Consider the following 13,656-nt stretch of genomic DNA (forward strand, 5'->3'; position numbering starts at 1 on the left):
GGTCTTAGGGAGCACTCTTTTAATGGCTTGATCAAATTTTTTTTTTGTAATTTAGAATGGATGGTGTAGTTTTTGTCTTCAACGATTCTCCATTTACAAAAAAAAGAAAGGTTCAGATCGCTGACTTATTATTTTGAGCACTATGGTAAATTCGAAGAAAATAAAAGACAAATTATTTCGCTTTTTCGCTACTTGACAGGATCATCCCCAATTCCTAGATTTTTTAAAAGAAACTTGGAAGCTAAATGCAAATCTTCAAAAAAATATTAGTTCATTTTTGAATGTTAAAGAATGGAATAAGTAGGTATTTAGGCATATTGGGAGATAATCGAACATTTCACATCGATAAATATTTGATGGTTTTGTACAAAATACTTACAAAGACTATTGTTAATAAACTTAAGCCTTTTTTACTTGGATGGTCCCACCCTAACCAAGTAAGTTTCGTGCCTGGAAGTTGCATAAGAAATAACATCATTATTGCTCAAGAAATCATACATTCGATGAAGAAGAAATCCAGAAAAAAAGGGGTTGGATGACTATCAAAATAGATCTAGAAAAAGCTTACGATAGATTAGACTGCACATTTGTCAAGGACTCTTTTTCTGAAACAGGTACACTATTATTGATAAGGGATTTTATTATGCAATATATCTATATAGTGAATATACAGGTAAATTGGAATAAGAGCCTTTCTGATGATTTTAAGCCTACAAGAAGGATACACTAGAGGGATCCTTTATCCTCATATATATTTGTTGTATGCATGGAATGATTAGTACATGCAATTAATAAAGAAGTTAGCAATGAAAGATGACGTTCGATTCAATTAAGCAGAGGGGCCCATTTATCTAGCGTCGATTGAAAAAATGCATACTTCTTGACATAAAATGAATAAGAAAAAAAAATAAAAATCTATTTTTCTAATAATGTTCCCGATGTGCTTAAAATTGGCATTAGTTGCGATTTTGGGTATGCTTAGGTTGATGATTTGGGTAGATATCTCGAGTTGCCTTTGTTACATCGTAGGGCCACTAAATAGACTTATGGATATTTAGTCTCTCAGATTAAAAGGGAACTAGTTAGAAAGAAGGCTTGCTCTTTATTAATGGCTGGAAGGGTCACACTTGCTAAGCCAGTTAGCTATACCTATTTATGCTATGCAAACCCTAGTTTTAGAAGTATCTACTTAGAGATCTATAGTATTATTCAAAACTTTATTTGGGGTAGATCAGATATGGCTCGAGGTATTAATTTAGTCAAATGGAGTGAAGTGTGTAAACCGTTGCTGGAGGGTGGACTTGGCTTTCGAACGATGGATAACAATAATAAATTATTTCTCACGAAGGTTGGCTTTCACTTAACTCAAAAGAATGTTCAATTGTGGTTTAGAGTACTAAAGTCAAAGTACAGATGGGAGGGTGAGATATCGAACTATCTAAAGTCAAGTGGAGCTTCTAGACCGTGGCAATGAGTGTATAGTATTTGGGATCTTATTAGAGATTGGATTGTGTGGAATTTGGTAAATAGAAATAATGTTGAATTTTGGTGAGATAAATAGGCTCCTATAGAGTTTCTGTTACGAGGTAAAAAGCTAAGTAGGAAAATAGAAACTAAAAGGGTCTTAAAACGATGAGTTTCACTTAAGTAAACGGTACATTTAATACTAAGAATAATTTTTCAAAATGGTGCGTTGGGACTTCAATTAATTAGTGAGTATTGTTACAATTGAATTTGCCACGTTTATTCTGAGTATTGTTACAATTGAATTTGCCACGTTTATTCTTTCTTTATTTTCCTTTTTAAGCATTGGTTGTAAGGAAAAAACGGTTATAAAATCACACAATGAAATTATTGAAATCTCTCTTTTCTCTTTGTTTTTCTTCTTTTCTCTACTTTCTTCTTATTTCAGATTTGAGGTTACATCAAAGGTATCAGAGCTATTACGATATCTGTGATGGCCAGTGATGGTGTCTCAACCCGATTGCAGAAGGAGATTGGGGGCATGCAGCAGGAAATCTCTAAAATACAAGAGGAGATGGTTCAATTAGAGGCTAGGATGGATACCAAGTTTCAGGAGTTTAAGGATGAGTTCCTTGGGGATTTACAAGTTTTGTTAGGGTAGTGTTTTGGACCTCAGCAAATGGGACCTCGAAAAAAGGAAAGAAGGGGGCTTCACATTGATTCCCTCTAAAAGATTCAGGGGCATCTAATGTACTAATTGGACAAAAAATGATACCTTTAGTTGATGTGAACATTGTGCATCTGCAGAATCACTCACTTGTGGTAGAAACATCTGAGAAGCCAAGTAAGCTTGAGTGTCCCAAGTTTGATGGTAGTGATTTTCGAGGATGGTGGAAACATCTGAGAAGGCAAGTAAGCTTGAGTGTCCCAAGTTTGATGGTAGTGATTTTCGAGGATGGTGGACTAAGCTTGAACAATACTTTGAGGCTGAGGGAACTCTAGAATCAAGCAAAGTTCATATATTAATGTTGAATCTGGATGTAATGACCCGAATTTTACCGTTGCTGAAAAAGTGTATTTTCGGGTCTCCGTTTCTGAAAAATAGATTAGTAAATATTTATTAAAAATATTTACGAAGTTAATCGAGTGGTTAATTAGAGTTTAATTAAGTGAACTAGCTTAAATTAAGGATAATGGGATAAAATGATTAAATTGAATGAAGTGTGAAAGTTTAATTATAGAATAAAAAAAATTGAAAGGACTAAATAAGTAAATAAGCCAAAAAGAATGCTAAGTATATGGCAAAAATAAAATACAAGTGTAATAAATATAATACACACATTTGTAATACATGTATGCATTTGTTTATTATTTAAGTAAATATTAGTGTATTTATTATTATTAAATTAATATTATATGATAAATAAATAAAAGTAAGACAAATGTGTGGTAATGATTGGGTACAAGTGTATTAATAAAAAAAATACATACACTTGTAATGCTTGTATTTAAGTATTAAAAGATATTTATTAATTAAATAATTATATTATAAGATTTTATATGATAAATATATTAGATAATGACAAATGTATGGTTATAAATGAATACAAATGTACTAATAATATACACATGAATAAATAAATAATACTTATTATTTAAATAATAAATACATGTGTATATATATATAAAAGGAAATAAAGAAGAAAAAAAAAGAATAGAAATAGAAACAGAATAGGCAAAACGAAAAGCAGGGAAAGAAAGAAAGAAAGGAGAAAAGAAAGAAGAAAGGGAAAATTCAAGGTTTGAAGCTTGAGATTTAAATAGGTATGTCAATTTAACCCTTTTTACTTAATTTTGATGTTTTAGAAACTTTAGAACAAGGTTTTGATGAAGTTAAGTTGATTTATTGTAAGATAGTTGATTATAAGACATTGTTCTTATTGAACAAAAAGATGAATTAAGGGCTAAATTGATAGAAATTCAAGTTAGAAATTAAATAAGGATTGAATTGTAAAGTGATTCATAAGTTTTATGCTTTAAGGACTAAATTGAAAGAATTTCGAAATTATGGTTTTATGATGAAAAATAGATAATTATGTGTAAGTTTGGTTAAAAATTGAGTAGAAGTAAAGTATGAATTAGGATAGAAAACTAAGTGAATTTAGTTAGGATTAAATTGAAATTAAAAGTAGAAAATCAACATTTTGCACTAAGACTATTTTGGACAGCAGCAGTAGTCTAAGTTTGAAAAATCACCAAAAATTGTAGAAATTGAATTAGAGGATGAATAAAATATAGAATTAAATCTTATTGAGTCTAGTTTCTTATAAAAGAAACTATATAAGCAATTTAATTGTAAATTATGAGATATAATGAATTTTGTGAGACAAGGTCAGAATGAATTCGGGTTCCCCTATTCTGACTTTGGAAAATAACCAAAAATTGGAGAAAAATAATTATAGGCCAAAAGTTGTATTTTTAGAATCCCTAATGAGTATATTTTCAGGAAAAATTAACGGGAATATTATCTGAGTTTTGTACTGTGAGATAATTAATTTTTAGTGAAGAAGGGTTGAAACTGTCAGACAGCAGAACAGGGATAAATTTAAAGAATAAACTGTACTTATTGGCTAAACCAAAAAATTCTAAAAATTTTATGGTAAGAAGATATATGAGTCTAGTTTTAGGGAAAATTAGCGGATATTAATTTGGAGTTTTATAACTCCAGATATAAATAATTTAGTGACTATGACACAGATGGACAGCTTGAATATCCATAAAAGTAAATAATAAAAATTATAGATAATGTTGCTTATAAGTGTGTTATATACATTAAGGATGTGGAATGGAGAGGAGGAGGAGGAAAAATATATATGAATATTCAGTTAGCATGGCTAATTTGCATGTTTTAAGCTCATGGACTAAATTGAATAAAAGTAAAACTTTAGGGGCAATTTTGTAAAAATGTCGAAAATGACTAAATTGAAGGGAATGAATTGTTTTATTATTTGAATTAATAAATTGAATGAAATTATCAATTTAAGATTGGGTGAAATTTTGGAAAATGGTAAATTACCAATATGCCTTTAAATCTTGGTATTTCTGCAATTTAGTCAGGTAGGTTCGTATATCCTGAATGAGCATGTAAATTGTAACGACCCCTAACCCTATACCGTCACCGGAACAGGGTTACGAGACATTACCAGTCAGTACAGTCCAATTTCGATTATTAATTAAAATAAATATTCACACACATCCTAGTTTTAAGATGTCGTCCCTTTAATGGGCCCTCGCGGTCCAATATGAACAGTAAATTCAATTCGAGACTAATTTAGAATCACTACGAATTTTTAGTAAATTTCAAAATTCATACTACATACCGTTGCCAACCATAATTTACTCATTTCATCAATACTTTTACAACTTAAATGACTCTCATTAAACATCCTGGGTACATGCCATTATCAATACTCAACATACTTTACCTTAATGAATTCGGGATCGTCTTGGGATGCTGATTCAACGTACTATCTTTACTTAACCTGCGCACGGAAACAAACCGTACGCTGAGTATGGTATACTCAGTGGTATTTCTATAATCCGAACAATTAATAATATAACAAATACTTAAGATCATAATAATAATTACAATTATTCAATTATTTATTCATAGATAAATTTCAACTACTTACCATATAAATTTTATACAGTTCATATAATAAACACAATAACATAATTATTCAATTCTTAAATAAATCCATTACTATTTACTCCGTTCTTTTACTTACTATTCGGTATAGCTTTCCTTAATTTACTCACAATTCAATATCATTAAACTATATTCAACTATATACTTATCAATCATATTCCATTTTAATTCATTTCAATAACAGTCAATTTCATTTATATCGTATCAACTTACTATCCCTGATAGCTTTCAGTATATACATACAATTCATATATCTCAAATCACATTTCAATTCATCAAGTGGCATCATATATCATCAATTCGAACTCCAATCATTTCATGAACCTTTGGTTCATATTTTCAATTTCATATCTAAATTTTCAATTCTCAATTAATTTCTCGTTTCATTTCAATAGCTTGATCAATCAAATTTATTCGATTTATCTTTCACTTATTTACCCCTATTAACAAACCCAGACTTTGACGGAAACACGGATTCCAACCCAAACACACCAGTACGGCACATTGTGCCTAAAACGGTACATAGTACCTGATCAGTATACGACACATAAAGTGCCTAAAACGACACACGAGGTGCCTTATATGACACACGAGGTGCCTGAAATACGACACATAAAGTGCCTGATCGATAAAGCCGGCAAATCCCGTACACTTCCAGATCCTATGGCATGCCAATTATATCCGACTCAGCCCGACTAGTTAATAGGGTATTTCATTCACTTTCTCAATTTAATAATTCTTTCATCAATATCTCATTCCGATAATTACACATATTTACCCATTTTCACAATTCATACAATTTCATTCAATTCAACAAATATATTTCAATTATGCACATTAATTCATAATTCAATACAATTCAATTTACTTTTCAATACCAAATATTCAAATATCACAATCTCATATATTCATATCAATTTCCTCATATTTCCAATCAATATATTTTTCAATATAACATTCATTCAATATTCAAATTTCTACATAAATCATATATATTATATAATTCAAACAATATAAATTCAATCAAAATAATTTCAATCAATATAAATTCAATAAATTCATCGCATACCAAAATCAATCCATTCCAATTGTAAAACATCATAATTTTAACACTAACAATTGCCATATGTATATAAATATAACAAATAATAACTAAGTTCGTATTATAGAAATACAAACCGTAATTTTTGAGCTAACTCTCGTTGACTTTGTCTTGTCCTTTCTTAGCCGAGATTTCCGGTACCACATTGACTATTAAAGCTTAAAGCTTCAAACCTTCAATTTTCCATTTTCTCCCCTTCTTTCTTTCTTTTTCTCCCCTGCTCTCTGTTTCTATTTCCTTTCATTTGCTTCTTTAGTTTATATATATAATATAATATAATATAATATAATTAAAACATAAAGTATCTTTATTATATAATAATATAATAATATAATAATATACTAAACATAAAAAAAAATCTTAGATTTTCTTCACGATAAACCGCCTCAATTTATACTTTTTGTATAATTGCCCTTTTAGTCCTTTTTATTTTCTTTTAATATATAATTCAACTTTCACACTTTATTCAATTTGGTCCTTTTACTTAATTACTCTTAATTAAATTAAATTCACTTAATTAAACTCTAATTAACCACTTTTACTTCGTAAATATTTTTAATAAATATTTACGAATCTATTTTTCAGAAACGGAGACCCGAAAATACACTTTTTCGGTAACGGTAAAATTCGGGTCATTACATAAATATGACAATTTAAGTATTGTATCGTATTTTATATGATATTTTGAATTGAATATATGAAAAGGATGTTACATGAAACATGAAAATGAATACTAAATAATATAAATTAATTGAAATTATTCTGAAAATCTCGGTAATGCCTCGTATCCTATCCCGGTATCAGGTACGGGTATGGGGTATTACACTGGAGGGTTGAGCTCTAGAATGGCACCATTTCTACTTTTACCAAAATGATGGTCTTCAGATGTTATCCTAGCTAGCTTACATGAAGAGTTTGCAAGATCGTTTTAGATTTGGACAGTTTAGGAATCCTATGAAAGACCTAGTTAATCTGAAGCAATAAGGTACAGTAGAACAGTATCAAGATATGTTTATTGGTTTATTAAATCAATTTCACCTTCTTAAAACATATTCCCTTAGCATTTTTTTAAGTAATTTGAAAGCAGAAATTGGTTATTATCTTGACTTGTTTGAACCACCTACTCTGATAAAAGCTTTTCAGTTGGCTAAAAAGATTGATGTGTTGTTTTCTTGCTTAGTAAAGAAGACTTCAGTTCCTTTGAATAGTTTCCCTAGATCATTACTTAGTCTATATGTGATATCGGTTATTCTTCAGCTCCACGAGGCCTATTTCTGCTTCATAGTCTGTGATTAGTACTTTAGTAAGAAAATCTACTTCTCGATCCATTTCACCAGCAGTAATGGTTGAACGGAAGTAGAAGGGCCTATGCTTCTAGTGTGAACCCAAGTACCATGCTGGACACAAGTGTGTTAAGTCCCAGCTATATTAGTTTCTGCTGGAACCTTTATCTGATAGTGAAGTAGAAGATTTTTAGGAATGCTTTGATAGGCTTGAGGAGAGTAGTCCTGAAGAGGAACCATCCAAATCCCCTGTGATTTCGTTACATGCCCTTATTGGTTTACAGAGTCATAATACTATATGAGTGGCCACTTGATTGGGGTCTATTTGGGAAATCATTTTGTTCGACTCAGGTAGCACACATAACTTCATCGATGCTAGGTGGTGGGTAGGTTATTACTGCCAATAGTGCACCAAGAGCAGTTGAAGGTCAATGTTGCAAATGAGAGTTGTTTGTTCACCAGGGGAATATGCAAAAGAGATCGATGGGAAGTTCAAAACTGCCAGTTTGAAACAGATTTCATGATATTACCATTGAAGGGTTGTGACATGATATTAGAGGTTCAGTGGTTATTGACCTTGGAGGATATTATTTGGAACTTTGGTTCCTTAACTATGTAATTTATGGTTAACGGTGAACGATATATTATTCATGGTATTGCTCCAAGCTCATTAGTAGTAGAAACCAATAGCTCAAATTCTCAATGCTTTATGGTTATGGGGCAAGTTTTAGGCTAAGGTAGTCAATGATAGTGAGAAACAACTTCAAGGGTTATTGAAAGACTTTGGTGATGGTTTTCAAGTGCCAAAAGGTTTACCACCACCTCGGTTGCAAGACCATAGAATTCCTTTGAAAGATGAGGGAGTTGTAGTTAAAATTTGACCTTACAAATATTCTGTCATTCAAAAGGGAGAGATGGAGAAATTGATTCAAGAGATGCTCTAAGTTGGGATAATTAGGGATAACAATAGCTGTTTTGCTTCTCCGATAGTGATGATAAAAAAAGGATAGAAGTTGGAAGTTGTGTGTTGATCACATATAACTAAATCAACATACAATCAAGGATAAGTTTCCCATTCTCATAATTGATGAGTTGCTGGACGAATTGGGGGAAGCTCGAGTGTTTTCCAAACTAGATTTGAGGTCCGGATATAATCAAATCTAAATATGGGAACCTGATGTACATAAAATACCATTCAGGGCACATGAGGGGCATTATGAGTTCCTAGTGATGCCCTTTGGCCTCACTAATGCTCTCTCTAGTTCAGGCTCTTATGAATTCAGTGTTCAGACCATTGTTAAGGAAGTTTGTGCATGTATTCTTCGATGACATACTGGCCTATTCAAAGTGATGGTCCGAACATTTACAACATTGGAGAACAATTCTTCTCATCTTAACAGATCAGCAACTGTTTGCAAAAAAGAATTAATGTTGTTTTAGTACTTCTAAAATTTAGTACCTTGGACATGTGCTACATGAGGGGACAATATCCATAGATAGATCCAAGATTGAATTTATTTCTTCATGGCCCATTCCTCAATCAGTAAAATAATTAAGAAGCTTTCTTAGGCTATCTGGCTACTATAGTAGATCCATTAGAAACTATGGGTTGTTAGCCAAGCCTCTTACAGACTTACTAAAAAAGAATGGTTGGGGTTGGTCTAAATAGGCAACATTAGCTTTCCAGTCATTAAAAGAAGTTTTGTGTGCAACACCAGTCTTGGTGTTACCGAACTTTTAGCTTGAATTCACGGTGGATCCAGATGCCAGTCATTTTAGAATTGGAACAGTACTGCAACAGTAAGGGAGACCAGTGGGCTTCTTTAGCAAGGCCTCAGGTGTAAGACACTAAGCCTTATTGGTCTATGAAAAGGAAATGTTAGTAGTTTTATTGGCTATTAGGAAGTGGCATGCCTACCTTGTGGGGAGGCATTTCAAAATTCAAACTGATCACCACAGTATGTGGTTCTTATCTGATTACGTAGCTATCACACCATTTCAGCAACAGTGGGTAGTTAAAATGTTAGGTTATGACTTTAAGGTCTTCTATAGGAAAGGAATCAACAAGAGGGTGGTTGATGCTCTCTCTAGACAACTTCAACTGGAGCAAGGTCAGTTCTTTCAATTATCAACTAGTTTTGTCATTTCAAGTCTCTTGGAGCAGGTGCAACAATCATATGAATTAGATGTTAAGTTGAAAGGGATCATATAAGGTATCAAAAAGCATAATCATCAAAACCAAAAGTATTCGTGGGATGGAAGATTTTTGCGAAGTGAAGGGAAAATTGTGGTGGGAAAGAATATGAATTTGCGAAGGGAACTGTTTCACCATTTTCATGCTAATGTAGTGGGGGGTCACTCAGGCATTCATGTCACTAGGAAACATTTAACTAGTTTGTTATATTGGAAGGGTCTAACAACTGATGTCAAACACTAAATTAGAGAGTGCTTGGTATTGGATTAGAGAGTGCTTGGTCTGTCAGAGATGCAAGAGTGAGACATTAGCATCTCCAGGACTTTTGCAGCCTTTACCTCTGCCTGATCGAGCCTCGTTTATTATTAGTTTAAATTTCATTGAAGGATTGCCGAACTCAAGAAGGAATTGTCGAACTTAAGAAGGAAGAATTCCATTCTGGTTATGGTGGACCATTTAACTAAATATGGTCATTTTTGGCACTATCCCACCCATATACAGCTAAAAATGTAGCACAGAAGTACTTGAATCATATTTATAAACTTCATGGCAAGCCTAATTAAATTATATCACATAGAGACAAAATTTTTGTCAGTGGATTTTGGCAAGAACTATTTCAAAGAGCTGGTACTAGACTCCTTGTAATACCCCGAAAATTTTTACTGTAAGATATTATCCTTGATATAGTAAAATAAGGAAATAAAGTGACAAAAAGGAAAATTTTGAGTTATGTCAAAATTGAGAAGTATATTATGATATATTAATTCAAGAAAGGACTAAATTGTAAAAGTGAGAAAAGTTTTGTTGCACAAGAGTAAATACTCAAAATTTGAGGGGTTAAAGTGTAAATATGAAAAACTTGAAGGACCAATAGTGTAAATATTTTAAGAGTGGAATGATCTAGAAACTAAGGAAAATGGATGAATTAGGACCAAATTGAATAGGTGAAGAACTATGAGGGACTAAATTATAATTTACCAAATTAAATGATGACTCAAGGATGGAATTTTAAAAGATAATAAGGGCAAAATAGTCAATTGAAAGAGAGAGAAATCTAGAAAGCAATGATGATGTTGGAGATATTTTAGATTAAATAAATAAATAAATATTAGTTTATTAATATTTTAATTTAATTTTTAAATGATATTTTATTATTTTATTATTATTTTATTTAGTATATATAAGGAAAGAAAGATAAAGAATCATCATCTTTTTCAATAAAGAATCATCATCTTTTTCCCATGCACCCAACGTATGAAGAGAAAAGGAAGAAAGAAACTTTCTTTTCTTTACAATTTGGTCCTTCTACCAAAAATTTACCATTTTCACCTAAAAATCAAAAGAATTTCCATAGCTACCAAGAGAGAAAAATGTTAAAGAGGCTATGGGAGGTTAAAATATCAAGTTGGATTCAAGAAATGGAAGCTGAAGGAGAGAGAAAATCAAGATGAAGGTTGAAATCAATAGAACAAGGTAAGAACATCATGATTTCAATATATTTTTAAGTTTGATATTATTGAAAAAGCATGGGATTGATGTTAATGTAGAGTTTCCTTAAATATGATCCTATGTTCTTGATATGTTAGTGAAGAGAAAATAAGAGAAAGTGATGAAAAATAGTGTAGAGAAAGAAAATAAGGGTGTTATAAACATGGTAATTAATATCTTGCACTAAAACAGTTTTGGACAACAGCAGTGGTCTAACTTTGAAAAATCATCAAAAATTGTGGAAATTGAATTAGAAGTTGAATACAATATGAAATTAAATTTTATTGAGTCTAGTTTTTCATAGAAGAAATGGTGTAAGCAATGAAATTGTAAATTGTGAGATATAACAAATTTAGTTAGATAAGGTCAGAATGATTTCGGGTTCCCCTGTTCTGAGTTTGGAAAATCATAAAAAATTGAAGAAAAATAATTAGGCTATTAAAGTTATATCTTTAAAATTCTGAATGAGTCTATTTTAATATCATCCTAATTCTGTATAATGAGATAATTAATTTTTAGTAAAGAAGGGTCGGAACTGTCAGACAACAGAATAAGGGTGACTTTAAAGAATAAACTGTACTTATTGGATAAACCAAAAATTCTGAAAATTTTATAGAAAGAATATATATGAGTCTAGTTTCAGGGAAAATTAGCGGATCTTAATTTGGAGTTCTATAGCTCCGGATATAAATAATTTAGTGATTATGACGCAGATAGACAACTTGAATATTCATAAAAGTAAATAATAAAAATTATAGATAATGTTACTTACAAGTGTGTATATACACTAAAGATGTGGAATGGAGAGGAGGAGGAGGAAAAATATGTATGAATATTTATCTAGCATGGCTAATTTGCATATTTTAGGCTCAGGGACTAAATTGAATAAATGTAAAACTTTATGGGCAATTTTGTAAAAAATGTCAAAAATGACCAAATTGCATGAAATGGATTATTTTATTATTTAAATTATAAAATTGAATGAAATTATTAATTTAGTTCAAGATCGGGGGAAAACATGTTTTAGGGATTAAATTGAAAAGTGTTGAAATCATGGAAAATTATGATATTTTATAGAATTCATGGACTGTTATCAATATGTATGAGAATAATAGCTGGAAATAAGGATTAAATTGCAAGAATTTTATTTTCCTGACCCTAAGGATGAAATCGTCATTAATTAAAAGTTTAGGGGCAAAATGGTAATTTTGCCTAGAGCATTAATTAAATGCATTAGAATATGAAATGAATGAAAATGATGATCAAATTTATTTATAAAGATCCGGAAGACTCAAATACGAGACTTGATCGAGGAAAAGAAAAGATATCAGATTAATGAAATTATAAACACAAACAAGCAATGAAGTAAGTTTGTGTAACTTGAATTGTATTTTTAAATGCTTGAAATATGTGGTTATGTGATGAAAATATGATTTGAATTTCAATTCATGATAATTGATGAAATATTGATAATACTCGATATAAATTGAAAATAAATCCCGGTTGAATGGAATGGAATTCGATGGATCATTGGAAAAAGGAATTGACGGTAAAAAGGATCTAGCCGAACGGGTGATCCTATTCTGATATAGCCCTCCCAAAGAATACGTATAAAATGGATTTAGCCCGGACGGGTAATCCGAATTAGGGTCTGAATTTAGCCTGGACTGGTAATTCAGATCCAAGCTCATTAGAGTAATTGTCGTTGCAAGGGATTTAGCCTGGACTGGTAATCCCGACAATACTCTATGAGTTTATATTACAGGGGATTTAGCCTGGACTGGTAATCCCGCTGTAAGGATGAGGTTCGCAGGAGTGTGCTTTCTGAAATGAAATGTGTAAGACCATGGTTGAAAGATACCATGGCAACGTGGCATGAAATGAATAAGACCATGGTTGAAAGACACCATGGAAACATGATATGAAATGTGTAAGACCATGGTTGAAAGACACCATGGCAACACGATATGAAATGTGTAAGACCATGGTTGAAAGATACCATGGCAACATGATATAAAATGTGTAAGACCATGGTTGAAAGACACCATGGCAACATGATATGAAATGTGTAAAACCATGGTTGAAAGATACCAAGGCAACAGGATATAAAATGTGTAAGACCATGGTTGAAAGATACCATGGCAACATGACGGGAATGAATAAGACCATGGTTGAAAGATAACATGGCAATGTAACATGAAATGAACAAGACCATGGTTGAAAGATACCATGGAAACCTGACAGAAAATGAGTAAGACCATAGTTGAAAGACACTATGGCATCATGTCGAAGATAAATAAGACCGTGGATGGGAGATGCTATGACATCAGTTGAACAATTGATATTCAAGTAATATGTATCAGATGATGAATGGTTATATGAAATGGTTCTGTGAAATGTTTACAAGAATTGGTCA

The sequence above is a fragment of the Gossypium hirsutum genome, chromosome A09 (assembly GCF_007990345.1).
Source record: "Gossypium hirsutum isolate 1008001.06 chromosome A09, Gossypium_hirsutum_v2.1, whole genome shotgun sequence".
Classification (NCBI taxonomy): Eukaryota; Viridiplantae; Streptophyta; class Magnoliopsida; order Malvales; family Malvaceae; genus Gossypium; species Gossypium hirsutum.